At 31.5% G+C, this 25,326-nt stretch overlaps 1 pseudogene; it reads left to right on the forward strand.

Moving 5' to 3' along the window:
* The first annotated feature begins 7,815 nt into the window (after positions 1 to 7,815).
* LOC114745725 (uncharacterized) lies at positions 7,816 to 24,823 on the forward strand (annotated as a pseudogene).
* The last annotated feature ends 503 nt before the right edge of the window (positions 24,824 to 25,326 follow it).

The raw sequence follows: 25,326 nt of genomic DNA on the forward strand, positions 1-25,326 counted from the left end.
TTTCAAATGGAGCAGCTTAAGCATATATGGAATGACGATGACTCAGCGTCACATGCCCTAGTTCAAACCTTGAAAATCTGAATGTAGTGCAATGTTCAGAATAATGAGATTGGCACCACTTTTTGCATCTTTTAAAAGTTACAATGTCTGTGTGGAGAGTTGCAATGAGCTCATGCACTTCATGACATCTTGCACTGCTAAAAGTCTCATCCGCCTCACAAGCTTATATGTTATCAATTGTGGGATGCTAGAGGAGGTTGTGATGATGGATGAAGGAGAATTGGAAGAAGAGGTCAGATTTGAAAGCTTGAAGTACTTGGAACTAACTTGTTTATCAAGCTTCAAAAGCTTTTGCTCTGGAAAACACACCTTCATATTCCCATCTTTGGTGACACTAAAAGTGATGGGATGCGACAAAATGCAAAATTTCTCATCTGGAGTCATCACTGCCCCATTTTTGAAATCAGTCCAAGTGGAAAATGGAAAGGAATGTTGGAAAGAGGACCTTAACACCACTGTCAAGCAATTGTTCATAGACAAGGTATGTGTATCAAAAAGTAAATTGCAGAATTTATATACCTTCTTGTCTTACTTGTTTTTCATTTTTGACCCCCACAAGTGATAAACTCTCCTTATCTGCCTTTGACCTCTATCTGGAGAAACTATAGAACAAGCACTAAGTATCATAATATGATGTCTGCTTGCCTGACTTAATTAGGCAATTGGAGAAGGAATTCAAGATGACAACCAAGAATCTACAAGTATTGCTATACAAAGTAGTCAAACACATCAAAAGAGTGCAGGCAAAAGCAGAGCATTGAGCACCGAGGAGCATGGAGCAGAGTCAAAGGCTGGTGAGATTGTTGATTTAGGAAAGCAACAAATCCACAAACTTCCTATTCCACATACAGGTACTATTAAGATTGTTCTGCATTCATCGTTTATTCATAAGTGATCGTTATACTGCTTAAATTTTGGCCTTAATTTTCTTCCCTTACAGACCCTAGTGGCTTTCTATGTTACTGCACTCAAGCTAACCTTATTTTATTATTACTACCACCCTGTCACATTCTATATGTATATATTTTATTTATTTAGGTATTAACACTCAAAAGATATGTGAAATTGAGATGCCGCCGGATCAAGCTAGTCAAAATGCATTAAGTCTTACAAAAGTTGATGCAGGTGCTGATCCTGTTATGCAATACAATTTTTCATTTATTTGGAAGGGAGTAATTTATTAGAATTTTGCCAAAAAATGTCTTAACTTTTTTTTAAAAAATTGTTTTTTAGCTATTGAGATTCAAGAGATGCTTGAAACTACCGAGGGAGATATTGTTCAGGATGCTGAAAACACATTGAGCTTTACCATTGTTCAAGATGCAGGTACTGGTCATGTTTTATTAGATTCAGCATTCCATAAATATTCTAAAGCTATATTCGGTACCACTCATCAGCAAGTAGCTTCTAAAGCCATATTATAATAAAACTTTCAATTTGGAACAACTATCTCCTACTTTAGGAGCTTAAAAACAGTAAAACCTCTTCAGCAGTCCCTAGCTTCAAAAATTTCGGGCTTTATAGTTAACAGTGCAATCATCCTCCAAACGCTTTGAACATAACTTTTAAACATCTAGATTAGCTGTTAATCCTGTAGAAGCAACAACGGTATCCCCTAGTTAAATTTCCATCTTCCAAAACTCAATTCTTCACTCTTCATCCACGCGTAACTGTATATATATGAATACATATCACACATTCATAACATTTAGGAATGCTGGCTCTTGCCTTTCCTTATAAACCGTATGGCCATATCGTACAGTCTGGAAATTTTCCAGCCTTGGAATATTATCTTAGCCTCCAAAATAACATTTTTTAATCATCATTTAAGCGTCCTTAATCATACTTTAATACTTTGATTACTAGTTTAAACTTTTAAAACCTCAAAACAGCAAATTATAATTGGTTTCAAGCCTCAACAATTCGGTTCAGCAAGCATCATCACCCTCATACTCACACATACATGCATACACTTATTTCTCATCTTTCGTAAGTTTATAATCAGCTTTTGACTTTAAAAAAGTTTTTCCGAACAGCAACACTATATAACCTGGAAAATATTTCCCTTCACTTCTCTACTGTGAACCTGATACTGCACTCATCAGGAGAGGTTGCTTTGGAACCTCAAACTATACAACGACGATTACACACATACAACACTAAATTTTGCTCTTAGGAGCCTCAAACCATGCCAAACCATCCTCAATAGAAGTAGATTTCAATTGGCCTCATCATTCCCAAATAGCAACCATTGAAGAAAGTAGAGATGGGGGGAAGGTTTAGGAGACTGACCTTGTCCTAAAACCAGTGTTGCATGTGGGTACCGTGCTCTCCTGCTCCCTCTCCTTTCCCTATGTCCTCTGCTTCTTCTCGCCTTCAAACCCCCTCTCTCACTCTGTTCTGTTCCGCAATGCGAGTGAAGTGCCCGGTTAGAACTGGGAAGGGACACCCCTTTGACTCTGAGGTTATATTGGATCAATCTCCCCACAAATCCGGAACTCATCGTCGTGCTTAGGTGGGGCACGTTTCAGGCTTTATACTTTGGGCTTAATCTCAACCCAAAATCATTTTTGGGCTTGGGGTGATGAATTTATTATTTTACACTCTTCTTATTAGTATACTTAATTATCAAATAAAACCCAAAAATTAATTCTCTGGATTTTCTTCCTTAATTAGCTTACTTTTATAGTTGTTTAGATGTTATACCATTGTTATGTATTCCCCAATATTGTGCAGCCCAATGTAATTAAAATTTTAACTCTCTTCCCTTTTTGTTTTTTGGTAACAATTTTGGCTCTCTTTCATATGTATTAAAATATGACGTACTAAAATCTATTATATGAATAAGACTTAAAAATTCATTTTAAGTGGAAATCCACACATCAGTTATGATTGATGACAACCACCGTAATTTTTTTCTTTTTGCTTTTTCGAAGAAGAAAAATATTTCATTTTAATTTGCCAATTCTTGTAGCATCTATTTATCAATTAATTAATTTTTGGTGAATTAAATCTGTCTGTTTAGACATTAGGATAGAAGAGATGAATGAGACCATTCAAATACCATTCGCTGAAGCTGGCGAGAGCACATTAACTCGTACCTCAGTTCAACAAATAGGTGTTCAAAAAATAGGCATATTAATCTTATTCTGTTCTTCCTATTAAAGAATTACATGATCCAAAAATATTTCTGAACGAGAATTTGACGAGTCAAACTATAAACTCAAAGGTAGCTAAAAATAGAGCATGTAACTTTCTTTTCTTTTTTTTTTTTAATCTTATTTGAATGAAGAAGACCTGTCAATCTCTGTCTTAGTTCACGACATAAGTAATGATTAGCGCATTTTACACATTTTGGAAGGAAAAAAAATAATACGTATTTTGTCTAAATCTTCTCATTTATTTATTTTTTTCTTTTTATCTGTTTTACTGATTTATGTAGCCATTGGAACTCATGTGATGCATGAGAAAATTGATAAACCCTCTGTTCAAGCTATACAAAGCGCATGGGATATTGCCATAATACCGGAGAAAGGTTTAATTTAATCAATCTCGTTTTGTTGTCTCCAAATTTGTCAAATACTTATTTGTTATATTAAAAGAGTTGTGGAAGTCTTCAGATTAATTAATAATTCTAATTTTTTATTGTATTAATTGAAATTAAGCAGAAAAATCACATGACTCAGATATTCACCTCAGCAAGAATTTATTCGACCAGACCACAACTTCCATGGCTACAGACTACAAAGAAAGTAATTCATTTTTTAACTTGTTGAAGTGGGAAATCATTTCAATTTTGCCAAAACCTTGTGTCCTTCTATTTTCTAAGAAATTATTTTTCCAGCTGTTGGAACTCAAGAGACGTATGAATCCAAGAGGAGATTCTCAGTTCATGATGCTCAAAATGGATTTAGTCCTATCATGGTTTGCGATACAGGTATTGATATCATATTATTTTGTAATCTCCAAGTTGCCGTGTGAAGAATCAAATATCTGTAGAATGTTTCGGTTATAATACTTTAAATATTGTTTTCAAGATTCTAAAAAAAGAGGACGTGGAGTATTTTAGCCTTTTAGAAGCAAGAAAATAACTTCTTTATTATTATTTTTTCTTTTTTGCAAAACTTGAGTAATTTTACTTCCTTATTTTTCCTCTTACTTATTTAATCAACTATAGATCCACCTCCTTCACAAGCTTCAAAAGCTACGTCTTCGTCCACAACACCAGCAGCAAATGTTTCCTCAGCTATTGGAACTAAAGAGATTCATGACACCATGGACAAACCTTTGGTTCAAACTAATAACCAGGATAGAAAGAAACTTGCCACAGCACAGAACATAGGTTCTTATCCTGCTTTGTATCTTCATTTTTGTTGTTGTATTCTTTCGGTGAAACTGTGACTAATAAGTCTATCACGGTGTTAATAAAAATCTACCAGAAGAATCACGTGATTCGTATACTGAGGTTCATCAAGATGTCGCAAACTCAGCCATGATTCATGAAGCAGGTATTGATTTCATTTTGCAAGCTCAGATCAATTTGACATGAATTGATAGGGAAAGAAATGCATTTTTTGCAAGATTTCTTTTTTCATTTTTTCAAAATTTGCTTCAACCTATTTTTTCATGTTTGTTTTTTTATTCAGCTGTTGATCCATCAACTTCACAAGCTGCAGAACCTAAGATTTCATCAATACGAAAATCAAACATTTGTGGAAACTATGAGGGAATGATTGAAATTCCTGAACAGAACATGCCATATTTGGAGGCAGGGGTTAAGCGGCACCCTCAAGTACTTGATTGGCTCAACACAAAGCAACGAAGAGTGTTTGCTTCCTCCTTCTTTTCCTTATTTGTTGAGGTGACTCGTATTCTGAGGACTACTCGAGGAGTTGACTTCACGGAAGATGATCGGAACTACATCAGAGAATGTTGCACAGCGTTACAAGGGGTTGGCTTTGATGAGTCCTGGATCACTTACGTGCATGGCTGCATTGAGGAATGTGAAGATGGAGAAGATCTCAAGAGGAAGCTTGAGGAGGCTGAAGGTCAGGCTTCACATCTGAAAGCTCAGCTTGAATCCGTCAAGAGAGAATTAGCTTCTGTGGAGGAATCCTTAGTATTATTGCATGACAAGACTAGTAGGCTGCGTGATTTCATCGAGTCCTAAAGTTTATGGATTCTCTTGGACATCTACTTGCTTTGACAGTTTCATTTTCAGCACTATATATTTCCTTGTGAGTGTTGATTTGTACTTTGTCTAACCTAATCTTTCTGCATGTTACTTGGAATATTGAAGGAATCAGATCATGAAGACTTTGTTCATTGTAGCATTAATGACGTTTTTGTCTCCTGTGTTGTTGCTTGTGAGTTCCCTATTCAATGTAAATAACCCAGGATTTGTTTGTCTTCTGCTAATGCCTTTTAGAACCTAATGGATATGTGTTTCATTAATATATGGAGGAATATGTAATTAACTATCTTATTTTTTATTATTATGCTACCTCCAGTCCTTAATATAATAGTTCGTTTAACTTTTATTTTGATCCTAAATATAAGATTTTAATCCATGTTGTGCTTTATATTTATTCATTTCCAATATAATTCTTGTAATAATGGTAGTTCTCACCAATACACTTGATTAGTAAGGATATTTTAAGAAAAACAATATATATATTTATTATAAATAACTAATTTAACTAATTTTTTTAATCTATTCAAATTAGTTAACTAGCTCTTATATTAAGTACCTGAGATAGTATATGTTTATTAGAAGAGAAATTGATATTCGAAGAAGGTACGGTGTGATGTTATTGAAAATTTGATGAAAAACAGAGCAAAGCAGAGAAGTAGACCAAGATATAACATATCATTTAGTACTGTTGTAGCATCTATGACCGGACGAAATCAGAACAGAATTAAATTGTAAGATACTGAAGTGACACAAATATGTTCTCAGAGATCAAACCAATTCCAATGATACTGAGATTGAGTGTGCATATCTGAAAAACAAATTTACTTAATGTGGCCTACCTTCATAGGCAAAGGTGGCCAGTTGTTGCACATGAGGAAGTGATGGGGCCACTAATTGCTTCATCTTCTTTATCAATTGCTTCCACAGTTCATAATTTGATCAACGGTTTCCTACTACGTGAAGCCCTTTAACATACTGATCTTTACCCACTTTGCAGGAAGGAAGAAACACATGAGAACGTTATGATAAACACATATTCAATAAATGCCACCCATGAAAATCTATCATTAATAGCTAAGCGTAAATGAAGAGGCTATGAAGAATTTACCTTCTTCCGTCCATTGAATTTTGTTCCTTTCTCTGCCCATCTAACAAGTTCTTTCATTCTTGAAACAGGCTTCTTTTTTATGGCTTTTAGTATCTGATGAATTTGAGAATGATGCCTCAGTCACCTGCAAAATCTTGTTTCTCACATCCTTCAGCATCTTGATCTGAAAAGGACGATAACGCCACGCAGTATCAGGAAATTTCTGGTACAACTAGCTGAGTAAATCATTTTAACTAAGAAATCTGTTTTTGGTAATGCAATCCATAACAGAATGAGAATAAGGATATGATTGCTCTAAACTAAATCCACAATATCACACAAAATCATATCCAACACGTTCAGAAGGGACCAAATTTTTATTTTGCAGTTCACGCTTGAGCTATGAGTCAGACACTAATGCAAATATCTCTTAGGTGCATCATTTTATAAAATCACAAAAAAAAAAATTATGAGTAAAATAATTGGGATAAGTAACATTCAAATATTTCTTCAGTAACTAAAATTCAATATCCTATAGTAATTTTTTGGTGCATCTACTATTCTAAAATATTTTTTCAGTAACAATTTGTACAGTAAAATATATTTTTTTACATTCAATATCCTAAAATATTTTTCTAGCCGCACCTAGTATCTTAAGTTTAGGATTTTCATTGTTATTGAGAAAATAATTTTAAAAAAAATTATACCAAAAAATATTTTAAAATACTAAGTGCTAATGAAAAATACTCTATGATATTAGATACATAAAAAAATTACTATAAGATATTGAATGACTGCTACAAAAAAAATTTATATGTTTTTGTGATTTTGTAAAATGCACTGCCGGAGGGATCATTTTTGTTAGCCTTTTTTTCATCTCAGTGGGTTTCCTCTGCTCGGGCAGTCGTCTGACGTTTCCTAGAGCTGCACACGGCGTCGTTTTATGGGAGCGGAGAGACAGCGAACGAAGGAAGCCGAATCCAACTTGCGAGCGCTGGGAGGAAAAAGGAATAAATGAAGTTCCTCGTTAACAATGATTTTAAAGTGCAAACATAGTTTTATTTGTTTAAAATAGTATCAAAATATTATTGATCCTTAATAAACTCGAGTTGCATGAGATCAAGTCGTATTTATTATATCCTTATTACCATATATTCAACAATAATAGCCTCTCGTTTTTTTAAGCCTCATTTAAATTTTTTAAACGAGGCATAAAGTTTAAACATTTATATATTGAGATATTTAAATTACATTTAACCATAGCAACATTATTATATGTGTATTTAATACCCTTGATCTCCACGCTTGAATTCTTTATACAATTTTTGGTCCTTGAGCCAAAACACGTGTATTCAAACTATTTATACATAGCTCATGCTTATTGCATATACTTCTGTCGAGAGAAAGAAAAGTGCATCGAAAGAAAGAAGAGACCCCTTTGTCAAAAAAGAAAGAAGGAAGAGAGACATTGAAAATGCCCAAACAGGACGGTCCACACACAAATGAGTATAAGATACTTCTTTTTACTGCACTTTTATTGCAGATTTCAGCTTATCATCAAGTCGCTTCTTCTGGATCAATTGTACATCACCTTCCTGGTTTTCAAGGGCCTCTTCCTTTTCATCTGGAAACTGGGTCAGTTCTAGTTTCAGTGATTTCAATTTATAGCCCTGTTATATATATATATATATATATATATTGTGTTTCTCTGTGTGTGTGTGTGTGTAAATATAATATATATATATCTGTGTGGTGGTGCAGATATGTAGGAGCAGGAGAATCAGAAGAAGTGCAAGTGTTCTATTATTTTATGCAGTCTGAAAGAAATCCTAAAGAAGACCCTCTCGTGCTCTGGATATCTGGGGGTCCTGGTTGCTCTTCACTTTCAGGACTTATCTATGAAATTGGTTCTCAGAAATCGGGCTTCTATCAGTGATTTTTATCCGTTCATTGACAAACATGATGATGAGTTAATTTAGCTTGAATTTTTGCCTAATTCTATTACAGATTTTCATTTTAGAGTATAATTTTTCATTTACTTGCCAGGCCCGCTAGCATTTAAAGTTGAAGAATACAATGGGGGCATTCCTAATATAGAATTGAGGCCACAGTCATGGACAAAGGTAAGAAGAAGACATAGCATTGTCTTTGGACGCCGAAAAAGTGGCAATGGCTTTACTAAGTACTAACTCTGATCCTTAATATAAGAGCTGGATAACTAATTTAAGAAAAATTAGAAAACTAGTTAAATTGGTTAATTATAACAAATGTGTATTAAATTTTCTAAATTATCATCTTTAGTCACGTGCATTAAAATTATTCGTTGATAGGAATCCTTATCATTAATAAGGATATTTTTTTAAAAAAAGTTATAAATTTCAGACACAGAGGGAATTGAGATTTTATATTTAGAACCAAATATAATTATCGAGCAAGTTCTTATATTAAGGATTGAAGATGGTGTTAATTTTATAACAAGAAATCGATATATGTTGTTGTACATATATCCAACAATACTTTTAGGGCCCCATAAATCATCCTAATGTATATCTTAATCCAAAATTTTAAGCAAATGTGTTGAAACTCCTCTTGCTGGTTTAGGTATGTAGCATCATTTTTGCAGATTTGCCTCATGACACTGGATTCTCTTACTCAAAAACACACAATGCCCCACGAGGTGATTATGGACTAGTTCATCATGCTCATCAGTTTCTTCGAAAGGTATAATCATCATTATACTGATTTAAGCATTGAGTCGCCATGTTTTAAGTACCTTTTTCACCATTGTTCAACCATATCTTTATATATATATATATATATATGTATGTATGTATGTATGTATATTATAAACCAAGTATCAAGTTAACAACCTAGTTGTTGATGCAGTGGCTCGTGGAACACCCGGAATATTCCTCAAATCAAGTGTACGTTGGGGCCGACTCATACTCTGGCATTACTATCCCTGCAATTGTTCAAGAAATTTCTAATGGTGAGAAATTCTATTTTACTTATTTATTAGTTACATTTACAGATAACATAATAAATATTCTGGCCAAAAAAAGAAAACATAATTAATAATTTAACAATTAATTTATTGTTGGGTTAAGGTATAAATTTGTCCCAAAAATTTTTACTTAGGAATATTGGACAATCAAAATTTTTTTTGGGCTCAATATTGTTCCTGAAATTTAAAACTACAGCAATTTTATCTCATATCATTAAAAATGTTAACAATCCATATTGCTATTTTAATAATTAATGTTAGTTTTTTAACAATAGAGATAAAATTATTAGGATTTTAAACTTCTAGGGTAATATTAGACCCAAAAAAAATTCAGATACCTAATGCTCTTGAATGAAAACTTTCAAAATAAATTTGCACCTTAATCCTTTATTGTTCGTTTTCAATTTTGCAGCTTGATGTTTAATTGTTTATCACCAGCTATATATGACTCATTATTATCTAAGCTGATCGTTCTTTATTCAAACTGTTAACTCACAGGAAACGAAAGAGACATTGGACCACGGATAAATCTTCAGGTTTTGCACTGATTTTTCTTTCCCACTCTGAATTAAACAAATAAAGAGAATGGTGTTGCCGTATTAAAGTGGATTGGCTAGCTAGTATTCAAAAATATAATTCATCATGTGTGTGTCTCGATCGATCTAAAGCGTTCTCAATTATTTATGCAGGGATACTTTCTGGGAAATCCTTTAACAACTGGGAAAGAAATGGATCATACATATGTAATCCCTTTTGCTCATGGAATGGCACTTGTTTCTGATGAATTGTATATGGTAATTGCTTTTTCCAGTAATATCAGTGGTGAGATATTTTATATTTTTTTTCTTTCAACATAAAATAACTGACACTGTGGTGGCATATATGAAAGTTAGAGCATATTAAATTAAACCACTCTAGATAATTAACTTGAAACATTTTCGCGTGCATCATGAGAAATATGGAGAAGATATAAGCTTCATGTGATCCTAACTTATAATATGGTTTTGGGTGGCTATGAATTTATTTTTTAAATATGTATATTTAATATAATGAATCGAATACTTTGATGATATCATCGTTTCAATAGTCGTGGCAGAAAAATTGTGATGGATTGGAAATAGATTCAAATTCTCGAAGCCATTTATGTTCAAGAGTTGTCGACTCCTTCTACAAGGCAAGTAATTAATCCTTTTCATTACATGGTGAGAAGTGGGAACGTCTGTAGGTAACTTCACGTTCACATTCACAGACACAGCACTTGCTACGATTCTTAATATAAGACTACTTAATTAATTTGGGTATATTAAAGAAGCAAAATAATTAATTTAGTCAATGAGTTAAAGAGAACTAGTTTAAAAAAATAATAAATATGAAAGACTAAGTGGAATAAATATTTATATTTATAACTAAATTTAACCCCATATGTACTAGCTCCTATAATAGGGAGAGGGGGGATTAGGAAATAGAAATAGAACCTTAATTTATCAGAAAAGAATGCTCATATTACCTGTTTCATTCTAAATGCTGAAAATAAAACTCCAATACTTAATTAATTTGTGTAGTGTCAGTTCTATTTTTGATAATTATTTGATTATTTATTATTTTTCTTGCTCCAATATAAAAATCACAAATGTTGATGAACTTATATTTCCTGATCATTACCCTCAGCTCATTTCAGGAATTAATCGTTTCCATATTTTGGAACCCAAATGCGAGATGGCTTCATCTAAACCAAACAAAGTTTCTGGGATGCGACGATCACTTGTTGAGAAATTTCACCAGTTTTTTCATTTTGATTCTCATCATCATCATCTCACATTGCCACCTTTAAGTTGCAGAGTAACATTCCATTCTCTTTACCTTTGCCTGAACAAATTTACAAACTTTGACTATTTATTTATACATTCATGTTTCATGTCTGATGTCTTTTAACTTTTATACTTTTTCTTCCTTTAGAGTTACTCATATTTTCTAAGCTATTACTGGACTAACTATGACGAAGTTCGCAAGGCACTGCATGTTCGAGAGGTTTGATTTAATTAATCTCACTTGTTAATGTGTTTATATAATTAATGCATAATGTTGATTTCAATCGTATAGTATCTAAATACAGTCAATATTACTGCAGAAATCTGTCCTTATATACGATTAATTTTCAGTTAATATTGTCGGTGACACAGGGAACCTTAGGGAGATGGCAACGTTGCAATAGGGAAGAGTATGCAACAGACATTCCTAGTAGCTTTGAGTATCATGCGAATTTAAGTAAGAAAGGTTATCGTTCCTTAATATACAGGTAACTCAAAGAAGAGACATAATGTGTGTGGCCGATGTCTTCAAATATTTTTTTCAATGGCACTTAATATCTCAAAGTAATTTTCAGTAGAATTTTATCCCTAAAGTATTTTTCTCAGTAACAACAAGTACCCTAAACTTAGAATATCAAGTGTTACTTGAAAAAAAAATATTTTAAGATGTTTGGGGCTCCAAAATTACTTTAGAATACTAAATAATATTGAAAGGATGTTTTAAGGTGCTAGATGCTCCTTAACCTTATATACATGTATGTGTGTGTATCTTTTATTAAATTGTTGGTTAATTACAATCCCTATACATATATGACTCTGAAATTGAATAACATATATTTATATTTTGTTAGTGGTGATCATGACTCGATTATTCCTTTTATCGCGACTCAAGAGTGGATTAGAGCTTTGAATTACTCCATCATTGATGACTGGAGGCCATGGCTTGTTGAAGGTCAAGTTGCAGGGTATGTATATACTTTAAACTTGTTCAATTATTTTACCCCCTCAATCTTTAGAATGTTACAATTTCAACCCCAACTTTCTTGAATACTCCCTTGATTCTTTATGCAATATTTACCTGAATTAATCAGAAAGATTTTATAAATCAACCACTCCCTAAAAAATCGTCCCAATTCAATTTAAATAGGGATGTTTGAAGAAGGTGGCTTACTCAAATTTTTTCCTACTCACTTCCTTCTCCCCCCCCCCCTTTCCGTTTGTTCTTTTGGGGCAGGTATACAAGGAGTTACTCCAATCAGATGACATTTGCAACTATAAAAGTAAGAACTAAGAACAAGGAGCTCTCCCCAATCAAATCAACTTTTGAAACCGAATATATGTGTGCTGTATATACGTTAATCTTTAATTATTATTTTGTTGGAAGACATTATAATAACAAGTGAAAAATGTATTTGTGTTTGCAGGGTGCAGGGCATATAGCTCCTGAATATAAACCCGATGAATGTTTTGCAATGTTCAGTAGGTGGATATCCATCAAGGCTTTATAGATTATTTCTTCCAATGACATAAGGAGTTCAGTGTTTTCAAGAATATGATGTAAAAGTTTGGTTAATGTTGTTGTTATATGTGGATTATGGTTGGACTTGTGTTTTAGACCTTTACTAGTTAATGAATCAATGCTCTTCTTTTTTCTTTTTCTTTTTTTTGTTTTGTTTATAGCAGTGATCACACACACACACATATTTCATTGTGTCCTGGTTATTCCTTTATATTCGATATGTGTTTACAGTTTTCATCTCTCTATTATAATATTACCTCCGGTTTTAAATATAAAATCTAATGTAACCTGCGCATCCAAATAATGTCAAATTAAAGATAAAGAGAAAAGAGAAAAAGGAAAGGGGTAAATTTCAAATTGATGCGTGCATCGTAAGGCTTTTTTTATTTATTTAAAGTCGAACTGGGGAATGATGGACTTTTATTTTGGACTAAAAAGTTATACTTAATATTTTACTTTTCAATAATCTCAATAAGATCATGTGTAAAATATGAATTATAAAATATGTTACTGGAAGCATATTTTTTCCTTCTTTTTTTTTTTTTTTAAAAAAAGGGTTTACAGCATATATTGAATTCTTTTTAGTGTAGTAATAATTTTTTTGCAATGATATATTATATGTTAAATATATTAATTATATATACTACTCTCACAATTTATAAAAATTACTTAACTAATTGGGGTGTATTAAAAAAGTCAAATAAATTAGTTATTAGTTATAACAAAAAATGTGGCAGGATCTATCATCTTTCTATATAACAGTATATTATATTATATTATATATCAATTTATAAGTAAAATAATTTTAAAAAAAAGATAAATATAAAAGATAAAGATAAACATAGGCTAGGCCTACAACTTAACCTATTGGGGTCTAACCTATTTAGCAAATAAGCCAGGCTTAAGGCCTATTTAGAAGCCTTTTAAGATAAACAGGTTAGGCTTTTAAATTTAAAGCCTAGCTTGAAAGCCTGCAAGCTTAGTCTAAGTAATTTTTTTTTAAATTTGTTTTATTAATATATATATATATATATATATTAAAACATGCAGACTTCTAAGTATACCAAAAGCCTACATTCTTGTAAGCTTTAGTAGGCTCAAACCTCAAAGCCTATTTGTGATCTTCAAAGTTTAAAACATGAAGTCTTATTAAAAGCCTACATTATAAGTAAAGCTTTAAAAATGCTTCAGGCATGTTGGGCCCTTCGAAGGCTTAAACCTAAGCCTGAAAAAAAGCCTGTGTGCAGGTTCAAGTCTAAGTCTAGGTTTTAAACTCTCATTATAGGCTCAGGCCTATTTGATCAAAGCCTAATCCGACTAATCTGTTTTCATCCTTAATAAAAGATAAAATAAATTACAATTTCATATTTAAAATTAAATTTAACCATCTAATTAAGGGGTATTTTGGTGAAAATTAAACCATAATTTTAAAAATAATTTTATCGTATACGAAATAAATATACGAAGGAACTTGTCTTAACCTGTCGAAAAGTATTTTTTAAAAGCATTTTTATTGATTATACCAAGGATTGATAGAATAATATATTATTATTGATTATACACGTTGAATGTGTGGTTATATAAATATATATATAAATATATATTTATATTTATATCTGTCCGCGGGCTCGCGCTTCGGATGGTTTTGTCTGAACCCGCGTGCAGCTCGCTACTAGACAAATTAAAATGAAAGGCGACTACATGAGGACGCGCATTGTCATTTAATTAATACTTTCCTGGTTCTTGGACCCATTTAACTAATTTGATTAGATTAAGAAAGTTAAGTTAGTTAGTTAATTATAAGAAATGTGACATATTTTTTCTAAAACACCATAATCATCTTTCTTAATATCCCCTCTCCTTCTTCTACTTGATTATGGTTAAGAGAGTATTCATAGGAGTAATTTAGAGAAAATTGATAAATATGAGAAATGGGTCTTATATTTAGAACCAAAACCAACTCAATAATTAGGTCCTATATTAAGGACCGGAAGAGTACTATTTCTTTTCATCTGATTTTATCTTCAATATATATAAGATTGTATGTTCGGAATCAAAAGCAACCCGGAAAGCTGGGAGACGAATTCGGTACTTTTTGAAATCACATTTAAAATTACTTATAAACATGTCTTATAAAAATTTTCTCATATTTTTACCTAATATTTTATAAATTATGATTGAAAGGCAGTTCATGAGTCATTCTAAATGAGCTTCAAAACAAAAAGGGTATAATGAACAGGGGAAGAGGATTTCGGAAACATCATGATTACTATCACTGTTATATTGCTCTTGTTACTCGTCTCGTTCTGTTTCCTTCATCTCAGCCTATTATTGCAGCTTCTGGCCCCAATACTGTACGTACATTACCTTCCTGGATTCCAAGGCCCTCTTCCTTTTCATCTTCAGACTGCGTTGTCACATATTCTGGGGAAGTTGCACTTGAGCATCCACATTTTATTAAATAAATTGCAGTATAACAATTATTATTATTATTATTATTATTGAAGATCCAAACTACTGTCAAATTTTTTTTAAAAATTGACATTAATTTTGGTCTTTTAAAATAGTGATGATTTTTTAGACTATTGAATCGAAAATTTACATCGCCTGATTTGTGAGATGTAGATTTTTCTTCTGTGACTCGCTTCAATAAATTGAAATATCTAAGAATTCATTGTACTCCTCATCAGGACATCAGTGAGGTAGCTAGCAGTAAGGATATGTTTTATTCTATTAGGCGAGGTCAGTTACGTGAGGGCAATTACATTATATATCTATCTTCTCATTCAAATATAACGGATGGTGCTGGCACTAAGATGACGTTAAAAACTACAAAGTTGTCATTGAAATGACTTGGAAGTGGATAAAAAGTAGGGCGCCACTGTTGAAATTCGTATAGGAGGATATCTCTGAAGGTTTTAAAAATGTTTTGTTGTGTTTGAAAAGAGGATATATATACATTACTTTTTTTTCCAGATATATATATCACTTGGAATCAATGTAATATCAATATATGTATAAAAAAAATGTAATATTAATATATTTCACTTAATATTCATTCAATAATTCAACCTTTTTTCTATGTACTACATATATATACACAAACGTATACATATAAAGTGATTGTCGGTTGAGTTTGCGAGTTACTCGTGCTTGATTTTATATGCAGATATGCATTAATAATTAGTTGAGCAAATAGCGTTGATGATTCTCGAGCTCCTCGCTTGAGTAGTGTTCCTGAAGAAATTAAACTCTTAAGCACGTGCAATACTTGTGCAGAAAATTTGCTTCCTTTATTTTATAGCTCGTGCTGTATATATTCTCGAGAACACCTTTGTTAATTCCATCTATATATCTGCAAGATCCTGTGGCTAAAGATCAGATCAGAAAAACATTAAGAAGAAGAATGCAGAGACAAGAAGGTTCATATAGCCCTAGAATGCGTAATATTATTCTCCTTCTTGTTCTTGTTTGGTTGCAGATGTCTTGTCAAGTAAGGGCAAGTTCAGGTTCAATCGTACAGTACATTCCTGGATTTGATGGGCCCCTTCCTTTCCACCTTGAAACTGGGTCAGCTCTTCTCTTAACTCCTCAATACATTTTTTTTAAAAGGCTGATTTAATTTTATAAAGTGTATATTTAATCGTGTAATAATCTTAACAATGGTAGAATTAACAAGCACTACCAATATCAAAATTTTAAATGTTGATGAAACATTCAAATAATTGACATAATAACGTTAATTTTTTCAAATTAGCAAGTTTAATTTAATTATTAGTAACTTGCAAGTTCTTACTATCTATTCATAATAAAATTTTCACAATAAAATTGCACTCTCCATCCTATTATTCAATTACAAGACAATATTAGAAATCAAATAAGTCTGATTTAACAATTCATAAGTTTTCATTGAATATTTGTGGCAAAATGTATGCAATAAAGTTGTTCCGGCAGCCATCGATCACCGGTAAAGGTGGCTTTGAGAAAAAATAAAGAGGTGGCTTTAAAAAAAAACAGAGACAATGTGACAAAGTACCCAATATAACAAATTCCAAATTAGATCCGCAAACCAACTAGAGATTTACTGAATTTGCCAACTTGATTTGAGATTTTCCTATTTTGGGTGGTTTTATATGGGATTTTCCCTTGATTTTTAAATATTCATCTTTTCTTTAACACTTATCATTCTAATGTCTCCAGTACTTAACTTTGATCTATTCAATGCTAATTTTTAATATTTTTAATACAAAAAAGGCAAAGGTAAGTGTTCAAAAACATGAAAGATATATTAAATATGAGTACTCATGAATTGTTCTGCAAAAAAAAAAAAAGATAATTTTAAATGCTTTGCTTTTTAGTTCTTTACTATATATGAGAACCCATTCATTTTTCGTCACATGCATTATTAAATGTTCATTTACCAAAGTACCTTATTTAATGTTTAACTTTTTTTCTAGTAAAAACTCGTTACTAGTAAAGATATCCCACTGAATGTTAGGGATAAATGCAAAAGATTAATAGAAATATTCGATGCACTAACTAATTACAAATAATTAATTTAACTATTTATTTTAATTTTGATGAATTAGTTAAAAGGTTTCTACAAACAGAGAGAGAGAGAGTAGTTACAAATTATATTTTATATCCATGTGTATATATATAATGGTGCAGGTACGTAGGAATTGGAGAATCAGAAAACGTACAAGTATTCTACTATTTTATGCAGTCAGAAAGAGAGCCTAAGAAAGAGCCTCTCATGCTTTGGATATCTGGTGGTCCTTGCTGCTCTTCGCTTTCAGGACTTGCCTACGAAATAGGTTTCCAAAAACTCTTCTTTCTAATACCATACATTTATCACTGATTTTTACCTACCACTCATATCCACATATTATTGATTTGATTTAGCTAAATTATTCGCCCGAGTATATTCTTTATTGCAATCTTTAATTAAAGTAAATATTTTTATTATCATGGTTGTGTGTGTGTAGGTCCACTTGCGTTCAAAGTTGAAGAATACAAGGGGGGTGTGCCTAATTTAGAGTTGAGGCCACAGTCCTGGACAAAGGTAAAGATATATCACAGATTTTGATGCAAGAAATTAAAGAGGTGTATATGAATAATCAATTTGTAGACAGTTCAATCAATTCATTAAAAACTTTTCTGCTGACAATAAAAATTTGAAAAAATAAAGATAAAAAATTTATACAAGTGATGATTGGTACTTTGAACAATACATTTCATGCTTGATTTTTACACGACAACACAAACTCATAAGATCTTACAAGTTGAAATCGACATTCATTTTATCTGTCCCACATATATATAATCCCATTGAATCATTCTTTATTATTAAAATTGTGCGTGTGTGTTGATTTGCACTATCATCCATCATCAATCATTGTATAAATTTTTTAAGGGAGTTAACGACTTATAAATAATGATACGATTTGATAAATAAAATTTGTCTTAATATTATATGCTTTATTTAATTGTATTAGCATATTTTAAATGAGAGACAAAGTATATTAGGGTCTTATATTTAGGACCAAATTGAAAGTCAAACTAGCTCTTATATTAAGGACCGGATGTAATATTTATTTTGTTGGTAACTATAATTTGTTTTCCATCCATGCTCTTTATATCGTGTAAAATGTTAGTCCTTATATTTTCATAAGGACTTGGATATGAGCTTAACTAATGTTAACTTCACCGATATGATGACGTTAAAACCGTTGAGTAAGCTGACATGGACTGTTGACTAATATTGATAGAGTTTACATGTATGGACCAGATTCAAAGCTCGTTAAAAGTACAGAGATATAGAGTATGTTTACACTTATATTTTATTATATCAATAGATTCATTGTGATGGCCTTGTCGGATGATAAAGTAACAAACATCCTCTCATTTTCTTCCTAGAATCTCATATCCACTTTTGCTCCATTCTCTTTTTTTTTTCTTTATAAGAGCAAAAATGAGATCTTAAGGGGGGAAAAAGAAGGGGATTATGAGTATTATATTCGGTTTACTGCTAACTTTTTATTGAAACTTATTATTCTCTTTCAGGAATGTAGCATCATTTTTGTGGATCTGCCTGCTGACACTGGATTCTCTTATTGAAAAACACCCAATCCTCCACGAAGCGATTATGGATTAGTTCATCAAGCTCATCAATTTCTTCGAAAGGTATAATCATCCGCCCCATGACCTATTCATTATTGAATCACAACTTTTAACTTTTTAATTATTTATTACCATTTGAAAGGCACCATCTTTAAATACTAGTATATCATAAGAAATTGTATTAACACATCTAATTAATCTTGTAGTGGCTACTGGAACACCCACAATATCTCTCAAATCAAGTTTACGTCGCGGGTGATTCATACTCCGGCCTTACTATCCCTGCAATTGTTCAAGAAATTGCGAATGGTGAGAGAATTAATTAGTTACACATGCATGCTTCTGAGTTTAATTAGATATTTAAGAAATATTAAAAAAAATGAGAAATGTTCTTGATCCACTGGAAGTTTACGTTTATATTTATTCATAATTTTCAAATGAATTTGGAAATCTGAGTTGGGTGTGTATTAAAAAAATGATGGCCTATTACTAAACCATGCCAACTAACTGTTATTCTTTTTGAATCCATTGATTCACAGGAAATGAAAAAGGCCTACAGCCACGTATAAATGTTAAGGTTTGCAATTAGTCCCTTTTTTATTTTTAATCTCTCATTTTGAATTAAACTCGAGAAATTCTTAACTTTATCCTCTAAACAAAAATATATCACTAGCTCTCCAGTTTTAAAGAGACAAAAATGTCGATGAGTGTAATTATGATATATGAATATATCATATTTATGATCATCATCATCATCTCGTATCATCTTTCTCCCAATATATGAAGGCATATTGAATGTTATCCCATTTGCTCTACAAGAAAACAAAGCAAAGCTGGATAAATATCCTCTTTTTTTGGGGAAAAATTACTAATTTTCCTTTGTGTTTAAAATGTTCTTGTGTTTTGATGAAGGGATACTTGCTGGGAAATCCTTTAACAACTCGAAAAGAATTGAATCATGTGATCCCATTTGCTCATGGAATGGGACTTATTTCAGATGAAATGTACATGGTAATTGCATATTGTTCTCAATAATTTTCCATTTTATCATATATATATCGTCTTTCAATAAACTATGCCCCAATTATGAATAGTTTTTATATAATAAAGGTAGAGCAAATTAACGATCAAGGGGTCTAAATTAATAATCTGCCTTGCTGAACAGTCATTGCAGAAAAATTGTAAGGGACAGTATATAGACAAGAGCAACAATTCTGCATCATGTGCAAGATATGTCATCCCCTTCTATAAGGTAAGTGGCCATCACATAATTTATTACTTCTAATCCTATTTATAAGGTTTTTAATTAATTGGGTCATAATTGGTTTATATTTTTAATTTTATAAGAAAATTATGATGTAATGATTTGCCCAAATTACTCCTCATTAAATGGTTCTAACTTATGTTTGAAAAATCAAACATACTTCCTTCAAGTAACAGTAAGAATTAAGAGGCGTTATAATTATGAAGGATGCATTTTTTGGGGGGGAGGACACTAAATGATTCGTAACTTTTGTGAAAGTCTTACATTAATTAAGGACCATAAAAAACTTTTAGAAAAAGTATTATAGATAGGACTATTAGATTTAAACTTGATAAGATGCCGATGAGAGGCTTTATCTTAAAAACCATGAAAACTTTAAGAACGAATCATATGAAACATGAGATAATAAAATAGACAAGATGCTAATGCTGACACACCGATGATAAATAATTATTCTCTTTTGATAAAAGATTCTAAATCATTTATTACTTCAAATTTGAAAAGTGTACTTGTTCCCGTCCTAATTATAGCGCAAAGTTATAAAATTCCATTTCCTCTTAAATATAGAGCAAATAGTACATTTAGTTTTTTTCCCCAATGTTGCCTGATCCTTAACGGCAATAAGTTGTTATATGCTTTTAATTCCCTGACAACACTTTATTAAGGTCATTAATTTCAGGGAAGGAAAAAAAAATCTTGCGCATTTTACAAATTTAAAGATATCAATTATCAATTACTTTTTTTTTTTGCTATGCATAGGTATCCTTCAATAAGAAATAATTTTATCTGAGACATTGTCGGACACTAATTGAAGGCACCTCTTTTAATGAGGATTCACAATTTGGTTTGGTATATTATGATGGATTAGCCTTTTTTATTAGACCCAACCCCCTTGTGTCAATTGTCAATTAATATTCTTTAAAAGTTGTTAAATTAATTAATTTTTTCCCGATAGTCACGTGAGTATTCTTTTATAACATTTTAGTCCCTGTGCTCCTATAAAGATACAGTTTTTGAGGTGGACACAGCCCTATTTATACGATGCACTTGAATTATATCTAAAATTTGGACCAACTTCTTTATTTATCTATGTATGTAATAGGGACTTTTAGGGTCTCTTGTTGTATTTCTTTCACAGTAATTAACTACTAGTTTATTTCTTTTCATCAACAAATGACCATATTAATAAGCTTCTTTTCATACAATAATAATGCCCACAGCTCATATTACCAATCAATCGTTTCCATATTTTGGAACCATTATGCAAGACAATTTCAGCTGAGGCAAATGAAGTGTCTCGAAGCAGATCACTTACTGAGCGGTTCAATGAGCGTTCTGATTCCGATCTCCCATTGCCACCTTTAAGTTGCAGAGTAATATAATCTTCCATGTACCTCGTTACGAATTTCCAAAACCTTGGACTATTTATATATATATATATATATATCTTTTATGTTTTGAGAATCCCTCTTTTTCTTCCTTCAGGACTATGGGTATTATCTCAGCAGACACTGGGTCAACAACCACGGTGTTCGCCAGGCATTGCATGTGCGAAAGGTTTGCTATATTATACATAACTATAACCTCATTAACTTATGACTTTTTCAATTAATCGATTTTGCTAATTTCAAAATTTTTTAAAGGGTTTACGGTTATTAAAAAAAAAATTGAATTGCTTATAATATCTATTGTGTCACGTTCATATATAAATTTTGTTACAAATACATATACGCATTTTAATAACTAACAACTACAAAATAACAAGCGCCCATATTTCGTAAGTGAATTCATAAGTGTACATATGCATTTTAACAACTAACAATAACAAATAATAAGTGTCTATATGAAAATGTGTAAATCCTAATTTACATTATATAAGAGCTTATACAAATATTTACAAGTATTCATAAGTGAATTTACAAAGTTCATACACACAATTTAACAAGTAAAAATAACAAAATAACAAGCGTAATTAGAGAATCTGATCTAATCAATATAAATAACTTGACTTAAGTTTTGTTTTATGGTTATTAGAAAATATAAAAAGTCCCATATCTTACAGTTATATAGAGAGTTAATTAAGAAAAAGATATATAAATTAAGTTTAATGTGAATTAACCAACTAACCAAGTAGTTTAAGCCATTTTGGCAAACTAGATCGTAATATTACACTATATGATATGCAAAGTCATACGCCCATACTTAAATGTAAATCAAAGATATATAAGCTTGAGGTGGTCTGAACAATTATATTGCAAGTAGTTGAAGCTCTTTTGATATAACGGACAAGTCATAAGAATTATTAATACATAAAATTTAGTATTTAAAAAGTCCAATTTTGCATTCAATATACTCCTATTTTTTCCCCTCTACTTCTTATTATAAGGCATTTTTAACCACCTTATCAAAATCAATAAAATACGGTTAAGTCATTAATTGTGTTGATAATGAAAAGAAAATTTCAAATTTGCTCATATTTAGTATCATAAATTACATTCAAGCTAGGAGTCATAGAAATTGTAATTAATAATGAGACTTCAAACAGGGGCAAACTTAAAAAATATATAATTAATTCCCTACTTGAGCACTTACAATAAAGATAATCTGTTTCTTCCGAAAGGTGTCTAGCTGTAAGGACCAGAGGGACTATAGTTTCTTACCAAATAGTAGCATCTAATTATCATTATCAACACATATCGATCCACTAAATTCTTTTTTTCCCAACTATCGATACACTAAATTTTCTTATAACCATAGAAAAATCCATCAATATATGTAGCTGAGAATTTCTTACACGATGAATCATAAAATACTTGCGATTAATATTTAGTTTTGATATAAATGGTTGTTGGATGAATATATGCCACAGGGAAGCATAGGGAAATGGCAACGCTGCAATAGTGACAAGTATATGGAAGACATTCCTGAAAGCTATGGATATTATGCAAATCTCAGCAAAAAAGGTTTCCGTTCTTTAATATACAGGTAACCATGCACCTATCATCATAGGCCACGTAGATCTCTTCCCACTATTAATTAGGACCTAAATTTAACCCATCTTCCACCGGTCCAACTCTTCTTTAGTTGTGTGTCATATATTAACAATATGCAAAATAAAAAACATTTGCATATAGTTAAAGATATGCCATACACAACTGAACAAGGATTAGATTGGTTGAAGACAAGTTATACCCACTCAAGGATCTAGGTCTTTAAATGCCCTTACTCAATAAAATTTGCAACGTGAGATTATTCAGCAATTTTCCCTTTTATTTACCTATTATTATGGTTAAGTTGTAAATTTGATTGGTAAGTTTTCACTAGGAGAACTGGATACTTGTAAGTATTTTTTAAATGCAAATTTGCCCAGCATGTTTTAAATCGTAACAATATTCTCCTACAATTAAAAAAATTAATATTAATTGCTAAAATAGTAATGTTAACCATTGACATTTTTAATGACAGGAGACAAACATTGTTACGATTTTAAATTTTCGAGACAAACTTCTATCCAAAAAAACTTTTGAGATAAATTTGCACCTTAATCTATATGCACGTGTGCATATATACACATACAACATTATATTAGATTTCAAAAGGAAATAGACACCATTCAATATCTCTCTCTCTCTCATTTTAAACTAGTTGGTTATTTATTCGCTTTGAATCATTTATATTTATATTTTTATAGTGGGGATCACGACTCAGTAACTCCTTTCTTGGCGACTCAAGAGTGGATTAGAGCTTTAAATTTCTATCAAAAAAAACTTCTAAGATAAATTTGCACCTTAATCTATATGCATGTGTGTGTATATACACATACAACATTATATTTGATTTCAAAAGGACATAGACACCATTCAATATCTCTCTCTCTTATTTTAAACTAGTGGGTTATTACGCTTTGAATCATTTATATGTATATTTTTATAGTGGGGATCATGACTCAGTAACTCCTTTCTTGGCGACTCAAGAGTGGATTAGAGCTTTAAATTACTCCATTGTCGATGACTGGAGGCCATGGCTTGTTAAAGGTCAAGTTGCAGGGTATGTATACACTTCAAACTTGGGATACATCTGTTTCATATTGTTTTACATAAAATCACCATGTGAGATATTAATTAAGATACTTAAACTCTGATTTATTTGGAGAGAAAATATTCCAAAGATATGACCATTGAAAGTATTGATATTTCACGATTCATTTTTGAAAAGTTTGAGTCAGTCCCATGCATGCTCATTTACATGGAACATGTATATAAAATAAGTTATAATACTGTCTCCAATCCTAAATATAAGATTGCAATATTACTTAAGGCTTGTGAACATCACAGAATAGAACATTATCTCTTCACACAACCTTACTTACTCTTACAGTGTAATTTACACTATAAAATAAGTCTTACATTTAAAACCGTAGAAAGTATTTTAAATTGCTTTCAAAATTTGTGTTTGTGAATCTCTTACACATATTTCCCTTGAAGCAGATACACGAGGACTTACTCCAATCAAATGACATTTGCAACAGTAAAGGTAGATGAAGCACTATTTCGATAGTATATGTGGTTTGTTTGGCCAGAATTAGCATTGTATTAATAACAATTTATTTAATTTGGTTTTTATTGAAAAAGAAATATCAATTTTTTATGATCTAATTAATTAACGTACTGTAAATTACAGGGTGCAGGACATCTAGCTCCAGAATACAAAATTGAAGAATGTTTTGCTATGTTTAGTAGGTGGATTTCTAAGAAGTCTTTGTAAGTCATCCTCTAATTAAATATGACACATATGGCATAAATAAATGCTCTTTAATTATCATTTCAGTTCGTGAAATCTAAATTATCCTTGTACGCTCTCTAATAATGGATTGTCTGTAAGGATTCAACGTCAATATATTTCTTTTATCACTCCTCTTACTATTATTATTATTGTTGTTGTTGTTATTATTATTATTATTAAATCTTACATTACTGGGCTTGTTTTAAACAAATATACAAACACACATATATACCAATAGGGTCATAAAATTACCCATCGTGTGGGGGTTTAGCGATAAGAATCACATCCTCTCACTCAAAGGGAAGGGGATTCGATTCTCCGTCTCAACACTTGGAGAGGCATCCTAAAATGAGGGTGTCTAGGTTAATGCCTGAGGGTATCATATAGATTTGTCCTGCTCAATATTGGTATTGCTTAAAAGAAACTGTTCAAGCCTCTTCCTTGGGTTGAGCCTCTGCCTAAAATTTGTTACCAAAAAAAGGATC

This window comes from Neltuma alba, unplaced genomic scaffold (genome assembly GCF_004799145.2).
Source record: "Neltuma alba isolate B1F8T4 unplaced genomic scaffold, ASM479914v2 tig00004775_pilon, whole genome shotgun sequence".
Taxonomy (NCBI): Eukaryota; Viridiplantae; Streptophyta; class Magnoliopsida; order Fabales; family Fabaceae; genus Neltuma; species Neltuma alba.